Consider the following 8,852-nt stretch of genomic DNA (forward strand, 5'->3'; position numbering starts at 1 on the left):
TAGTCGTGTTAACAGCGACCCTTGCGCGGCTTTTTGAGTTATGGCATTTAATGCTATGATAGGCTCACGTCATGATGGTAGTGCCTAAGAAGTAGGAGTTCAAAACCGTTTCCTATCATTTTATTCTAGGAAACACGGGGACTATCTTTATGCGGTAAAATCGGAGGGGCCGATTTTGCGGTCACCATGGTGCTTCATAGGCACGCTTCCTAGGGATCGAGGTAGAGGTCGAGGCACAATCTCGTAGGGTTTCCAAATGACGGACTCTTGGGCAATGTGGATCGACATCTATGATGGAGTAATGGGAAAGTCCCTAGGTACTTGATTGAGGTTGACATGCTAGTATGTGCCCGTACCGTGGCATTGAATGGCTGTACCAGCTATTTATCTTTGTAATAAATGCACTTTGTACTATGTTAGGGTTTCCCCTGATATTTAAAGGGGATCCTGGTCATTTTGTAAAGGAGTTAAAATATACTACAGACTACATCCAATACAAGAGCATTCTCTGGTCTCTAACTTAAACATATTCTCTTCGTTTCATTATTTACATTTATTGCTTATATTCATTGTGCTCTATTTATTGTTCTTCATTTATTGCTCATTATTGATCATACAGAGCCGCCATCGCAGCTCTCATAACTGTTAATCCACCATCGACTCCCCTAAGCCGGGCATCCGACTTGACCTCGAGGCCCCGTATACGCCAGTTCAAGGCCCAGATTTCCAGCCATTCGGTTTGATTATTACACCATCTACAAGCTATTATCTTATTTTCTAATCTTTCACTTAGCATCTATTGCCTAACAACTAGCATAAAAATAGATCACATATTTTTAGAACCACAAAACCAAATCTAATTGGTATTACCATTTTCAAGGTAAACAAGGAATAGAATCAATGAAAGACAATAGCTCAAAACACAGTGATAGCAACAGGGGATCTCCTAGGATACCGTCCCGTAGTCCCAAATGTAAATGTGCAGGGGGATCTCCCAGAATACCGTTCCGTATTCCCAAAGTAAATATGTAGTGCTGGGGGATCTCTCGAAATACCGTTCTATAGTCCCAAAGTAAATATGCAGTACAGGGGGATCTCCCGGAATACCGTTCCATAGTCCCAAAGTAAATATGTAGCTCAACGAACAAAAATAACAATTGCGGCAAGAAAAGCACAATTTAGGCTATGTCCGATTCAAGGAAGAACATGAAATTTCACTTAAACATGGTAGGTAGATACGGCAGTTAAGGCACATAGGCATACTTTTCTAAACTAAAGAGGATAATTACATATGCTAGGGTAGCTCAATTAAAGGAAAACAGATATTTTGCTTAATGAAAATTGAGTTTTTCAACAAATAGCCCGTGTACGCACTCGTCACCTCACGCACACTGCGCTCATATATCAAACAGTATCAAATCCTAATGGGAGTTCCCCCACATAAGGTTAGGCAAGCCACTTACCTCGAACCAAGCTCAAATCAATCTGTCATAATGCTCTTTCCACGAATATCCGACTCCGAATGGCTCAAATCTAGCCAAAACCAATTACATAACATAAATATAGCTACAAGAAACTAATCTAGCTAACGAAATAAAAGATAAGGCAAGAAATTAGAAAAATGCCCAAAAAGCCTCCTCGGGCCCACATCTCGGAATCGGGTAAAAGTCATAAATTATGAACACCCATTCACTCATGAGTTTACCCGTACCAAAATTATCCAAATCCGAGGTCTAAATCCCACTCCAAAACTCATAAATTCGATTGGGGAACTTTTCCCCCATTTTCCCAACTTTCTCACTCAAACTCCTTGATTAAATAAGGAAAACAATAATAGATTAATGAAATACAGCCAAAACCGAGTAAGGAATCATTACCCCAAAGCCCTCTCTAAAAATCCCTCAAGGAATCACCAAATCCCGAGCTCCCAAGTCCAAAAATGGATAATGCACTCAAACCCTCGTACTTAGCTCTTTTTCTACCAGTTAAACCGCATCTGCGGACCTTTCTTCGCACCTACGGCACCGCACCTGCGGAAATTCCATCGCATGTGGGGAAATCACTTAAGTCATCAAGTCCCGCTTCTGCGAGCAATGGGCCGCACCTGCGTGCCCGCTCCTGCGGAATCTTTTTTGCTCCTACGATCCTTCACCACATCTGCGGTTTCTTCCTCTTATCTGCGAGCATCGAAAATGTGGAAATAACCTTGCACCTGTGATCTCGGCCTGGGCTGCCCAATTCCGCTTCTGCGCTGCAAGTCCCGCTTCTGCGGGCTCACACCTGCGGTGACCTCTCTGCATGTGCGATTACACTAGCAGCAAAAAATCTTCAGCAATGGCCTAAGTCCAATTTTCAACCCGTTGAGCATCCGAAACACACCCTAGGCCCCCGGGACCTCAACCAAACATACCAACTAATCCTAAAACAGCATACGAACCTATTCGAGCCCTCAAATCACATCAAACAACGCTAAAAAGACAAATCACTCTCCAATCCAAACCTAATGAACTTGAAACATCCAAATTCGACAACCGATGCCGAAACCAACCAAACCACGTCCGAATGACCTCAAATTTTGCACACAAGTCATATTAAACACTAAGGACTTACTCCAACTTTCGGAATTAGATTCCGTCCCTGATATAAAAAAATTCCACTACCGGTCCAAATCTCCAAAAATTCGACTTTTGTCATTTCAAGCCTAAATAAGCTACGGACCTCCAAAACACAATCAGAACACTTCCCTAAGCCCCAAATCCCCAAACGGGGCTAACGAAATTGACGGAACTCAATTCCGGAGTTGTCTTCACACAGTTCCGACTACGGTCCAAATTCTAAAACTTAAGCCTCCGTTTAGGGACTAAGTGTTCCCAACACTTCCAAAAACTAAAATGGAACCTCCCGGCAAGTCACAATAGCATAAATAGATATAGGGAAAGCAGTTAATAGGGGATCAAGGCTCTAACTGGGTCGTTACAAGGGGTAGGTGCTCAAGGGGTTAAACAATGATTTCGGACAACTCTAGAGCAGTTCTTAGTACGTTCAAGGACGAACATGTGTTTAAGTAGGAGAGAATGTAACAACCCGACCGATCGTTTTGAGCTCTAGCACGTCGTTTGGCGGTTTGAAGCCATGAGTAGCTTCACATAAGGTATTATGACTTGTACGTGTGGTCGGTGATTTTCGGGAAGTTCAGAGTTGATTTGGAAAGAAATTTCTAATTTCGGAAGCTGAAAGTTAGAAGAATTGACTAATGTTTGACTTTTGAGTAAACGACCTCGGAATCGGGATTTTAAGGTTCCAATAGATTTGTACGATGATTTTAGACTTGGGTGTATGTCCGGATTTTTTTGGACTACCGGGAGCGTTTCGGCGCCTATTGTGGAAAGTTGGCATGTTGGAAGAATTTTATGAATTTGGGTTGAAGTGTATTTCAATGTTATCGATGTCCATTTTGGATTCTGAGCCTGGGAATAGCTCCGTCTGGTGATTCTGGTCTTAGGAGCGCGTCCGGATGTTCATTTGGAGGTTACTAGGTCATTTCGGGGTCATTTGGCGAAAATTGGAAATTTGAAGGTTTCTGGGGTGAACTTTGATATCAGGGTCGGATTCCCATTCCGGAAGTTGGAGTAGGTCCGTAATGTCAAATGTGACTTGTGCGTAAAATTTTAGGTCAAGCGGACGTGATTTGATAGGTTTCGGCATCGAATGTAGAAGTTGAAGTTCTAAAGTTCATTTAGCTCGTATTGGAGTGAGATTCATGATTTCGATTTTGTTTGATGTGATTTGAGGCTTCGAGCAGGTCCATGTTAGGTTATGGAATTGGTTGGTATGATTGGACGGGGTCCCGAGGACCTAGGGTGTGTTTCGGGTCATTTTCCCATGTTTGCTGCTGCTGATGCTGGTTCTGGTGTCCTTCATCGCGAACGCATGGAGGCGACCGCGTTTGCAAAGAAGGATTTGTGGGGCTGGAGGAGGTTACTCATCGCGAAGTGACAAAGGGGTCGCGAACGCGGAGGGGGTGCCTGAGGAAACTATGCAAATATGAAGGGCCAGTCGCGAACGCGTAGAAGGAAATGGGGATCTGGGCCTAAAATCGTTTGTCCTTCGTGAACGCGATTAGTGGAATGCGAACGCAAAGGGCAGGGTCAGTTGGCCTACGTGAACGTGTTCAGTGGGACGAAAACATGGAGAAGAAATTCTGGGCGAGTTCTGTTTGGCCTTCGCGATCGTGATGTCTTTTCCCCGATCGCATAGAAGGGAGGCCTGGGTAGAATATAAGTTTGCAAAAGCGGGATTTAACCCATTTCACTCATTTCTCTCTTGGTTTGGGCGATTTGGATAGGCTTCAAGGGGAGATTTTCGTCATCTATAAGTGACTCCCATCTATTGCAAGTTAAATACTTGGATTATATATAGATTTTAACATGGAAATTCATGGAAAATTTGTGGAAATTTGGAGTTTTGGTAGAAAACCTAGAAATTTTGTATTTTTTGATTTTGACCACGAATTTGGGCATAGAATTGAGAATAAATTATATATTTGAGTTCGTGAGGTTATGGGTAATGTTTATCTTCGAAAATTTTCAGAATCCGGGCACGTGGGCCCGAGAGTTGATTTTATCTACTTTTCGAGCGGAGTTTGGAATTTTTTAAATTGATTTATTATGGGTATTAGAACTTATTTTGATTGGATTGCACATTGGTTGCGTAGTTTTGGACTGTCAAGCTTTGGTTTAAGGTGTTAGAGTGGCGTCAAAGCCGGTTATGGAACTTCGGAGCGAGGTAAGTCTCTTTTCTAACCTTGTAAGAGGGAATTAACCCCATAGGTGAATTGATTTAATATGTGCTTCTATTTGTGGGGGATACGTATGCACGAGGTGACGGGAGTCCGTACGAAGCTACTAATTGTAGTTATGTTCGGGTAGTCTAGGACTCAAATCATGTTATACATGCGATGTTTTCACCCTACTTGTTAATTTAATTGGTTAAAACATATTGGAACTTGATAGAGGTATTGTAAAAGGTTAAACTTAATTCACTTGAGTTTTGGATGGGTCACTTTAACGTTAATGAGAATTTATATTTCTTTGAATATTAACCCTTAATAAATCTTGAATCGGTTGTTTTAATTAATTTTCTCTTCTTGTGGAGCGGGAAGAACGCCTCGGTAGCATATAGATACATCTATGGTTCGTGTCGTTCGACCCTCGGCAGTATACAATTTATATTTATACGTTAGATCGGGTCGTACGACCTCGACATAAATCGTGCGTAAAATTTCTTGGAGTCCAATTATAATCCATATTGTTTCGCAGCCTTGTAAGATTAATTTGTTAAAATGATGGAAATTAAATTGGGATTTACTATCAGTGAAAGAATTATTTGCTTATTTCTTGTTCCTGAGTTTTCAGCTGTTTCTACATAACCCAGGCTTAATTATAATATCGATATTTTATGGTTAGCCCATAGTAAGTGTCGGAGTCGACCCCTCGTCACTACTTGTTTGAGGTTAGACTAGATACTTACTGGGTACACGTTGATTTATGTACTCATACTACACTTGCTGCACATTTTTGTGCAGGTACATATATGTCCAGTGGCCTTGTGGGCGTAGAGGCGCGGTTATTGCGGGGACTTAGGTGAGTTGAATCCCATGTTGATGCTCCAAACAGATGTGGTATTTTACTATATTTCTTAGTTGATGCTCATGCACTTGTGATACCGAGTTTTAGGAGTGCTTATGGGTTGGTCAGTATTGTAGTTGTGAAAACGTTATCATATACTCTGTAAATTTTATCTCTTACTATTTAATTGAAGGAAGTTATGATTTTAAAAATATTAAAATGAGTAATTAACATTTATTGTTGGCATGCCTGACAGTGATGTTAGGTGCCATTACGACCTTTAATGAATTTTGGGTCGTGACAACTGGGAGAAGAGAAGAAAGTTTAACTCAAACAGGAGTAGGTCAACAGAAACAACAACAACAACTAATTAAAAGACCATAGTGGCAACTCAAAAATAGTTTAACAAAACATAAGTAGAGAAGAAAAATATATAAACACTTAGAGTTTATGCTTATGGTTAAGGAATAGAAGATATAAACTAAAACACCTTCAGATTCATCTTAGTCATGGTTATCAAATAATAATCTCAACTTCAAGACACACAAACTATAGAGATGCAACTGGTAAAGATTAAGATTACTGCAGATTAATAAAAAGCTATGAAGTTTATGTGAACATGAACGCATAATGACTCAAACATATAGACTGTTGGAAACTCAATAAAAAAGACCAGCAAGAATCAATTAATGGTCTGACCAATCATCGATTAAAGACACAAAGTAGGACAAATAATCAAAAGTAGATATTAAACTAACAGAATATAAGCACTAACATGATGATCACAGACGCCATAAAACAATTGTAATCCTCAGAAGCTAACTAGCATAATTGTAGTATTCAAAGAGGATGAACAAAAGAGAAGAATGAGAGATGTGCCGACCTTTTTAAGAGCAGCAGACCAAATAAAATCTCTTCCTCAGTTTCATAAGACCCCAGAAATCTCAAGGTTGAACCAGTGACAATACTCAAGAAACGGAAAAAAGAACAGTAAGAAAACATTGGCTTTGAACTCTAAATTTCTTAGATGATTGAGGCGTTTGTATTTGTGTGCGTGTTTCTCTTCAGTGTTAGGTGGTTGGTCGTGTTAGGTTAGAGCACTGAAGGCTCTTCTTTATAGTGGATATTGAAGCCTCCAGGGTTTCGAAGATTCAAATCAGATAGTGAAAGATGACGATGGTCTAGTAATGATGGCAAAGCAGAGTTAAAATCAGAGAACACAAGGGGAAAAAATAGTGACGAGTTTACCTGAGAGTAGAGAAGTCCGTTGAAGGCAAGGACCTTAGGATAAAGCTTCAATATCCAGAGTTCACTGCGTTTGACCTCTGGACCTCGAATAACCATGATTAGATTCTAAGATATGCTCATGCATGTCATAGATTTAACAAAACAGAGGAGATTTCAGATATTTGAACCTTGCACGATTTGGTTTAGGGTTTTTGGATTTGGGGCTTTGAATATCTAAACGAGAATGGAAATAAAACGACTTTCTTCATAGCCCATAGACAAATGGGCGATTCTCTGAGTTTGATTTGGAAGCAAAGATAGAATGGTGTTTCAAACGGTAACGGCCCGACCGGTCGTTTAGAGAATTTGCACTATGCTCAATTGTTTGAGGGCATGAGTAGCTTTGTATGATGCATTATGACATGTGAATCGTCGGATTTGGTTTTCAGGTTATTCGGAAATGATTTAGAAGAATGATTCCAGCTAGACGCTTTAAATTGGAAAGAGTTGACCAATTTTGACTTTTTAGTAATTGACCTCGTATTGGATTTCTGATGGTTCCATTAGCTCTGTTGGGTTATTTTGGACTTAGGAGCGCATCTGGATCGTGATTTGGAGGTCTGTAGTGGAATTTGGCTTGAAATGGCAAAAGTTGGAATTTTGGAAAGTTTGATCAGGAGAGGACTTTTTGATATCGGGGTCGGATTCCTATTCCGGAAGTTAGACCAGGTCCGTGATGTCAAATGTTACTTGAGTGCAAAATTCCAGGCCAGGACGTGATTTGATAGGGTTCGACATCGGTTGTGGAAGCTGAAGTTTTAAAGTTCAATGATTTTGAATTGAGGTGTGATTCGTTGTTTCAATGTTGTTATGGATGTTTTAAGGCCTCGAGTAGGTCCATGTTACGTTATGGGACTTATCGGTACATTTGGACGGGGTTCCGAGGGGATCGGGTTGATTCCGTACGGTTATCGGATCGAAAAATGGAGTTGAGTGACTGCTGAAGGTGAACTCTGCTGGTGTAATCGCACCTGCGGAGCTTTGATCGTAGGTGTGTGAGCAGGGGCACGCAGAAGCTGATGTTTGCGCAGGTGCGATGGTCTATTCCACACCTGCGGTTGTGTAGATGCGAGGAAAGTAGCGCATAAGCGGAAGCCCAGCTTTTGTATTTTACCGCAGAAGCGGAATTTTGGTCGCTGCTGCGACACCGCAGATGCGGTTAAGTGTCTGCAGAAGAGGAAGTGCTGGGCAGAATGATAAATACTAGGGTTAGCGATTTTGACTTAATTATCACATTTCCAAGCTCAGATTGAGGTGATTTTTGGAGCAATTCTCACCATATGAATTGGGGTAAGTGTTCTCTACTTGGTTTTGGTTATATTCCATGAATCTATCTTCGATTTTAGCTTTGGTTGATGAATTTTAAAGAGGAAATTGGGGGTTTTGGACTAAAGTTTCATAATATGAATTTTTTAGTTTTAAACACCGATTTAGAGTCGGATTTGAGTGAAACTAGTATGGTTGGACTCGTAATTAATGGGTTGTCAGATTTTGTGAGTTTGGTCGAGTTTCGAGGTGTGGGCCTTGGTATATTTTTTGCCAGATTTGGGATTTGATGTAGAATTCAATCTTTATCAATTGTAATTGCTTCCTTGGGCTTTATCTGATGTATTTGAGTTACTTTTGGCTAGTCTTGAGCCGTTCAGAGGTTGCTGCGCGCGTGATGGCATCCTTGCAGCATCGCTTGGCTCGCTCGGCGTTGGAATTGGCTTGTTTAAGATAAGTAACTCTTCTAAACTTAGTGCCGAGGGTATGAAACCCCGAATTACGTGCTATGTAATTGATGTTGAGGTGACGCACATGCTAGGTGATGGGCGTGTGGGCGTGCACCTTGTGAATTGTGACTGTGTTGTGTCCAGGGCACTGGATAGTGGCCCTATTTTGTTGATATTAGTGTTTTCACCATGTGATTAAGTAACTGAGCTGTCAATCATACAA

This window comes from Nicotiana attenuata, chromosome 2, assembly GCF_001879085.1.
Source record: "Nicotiana attenuata strain UT chromosome 2, NIATTr2, whole genome shotgun sequence".
Lineage (NCBI taxonomy): Eukaryota > Viridiplantae > Streptophyta > Magnoliopsida > Solanales > Solanaceae > Nicotiana > Nicotiana attenuata.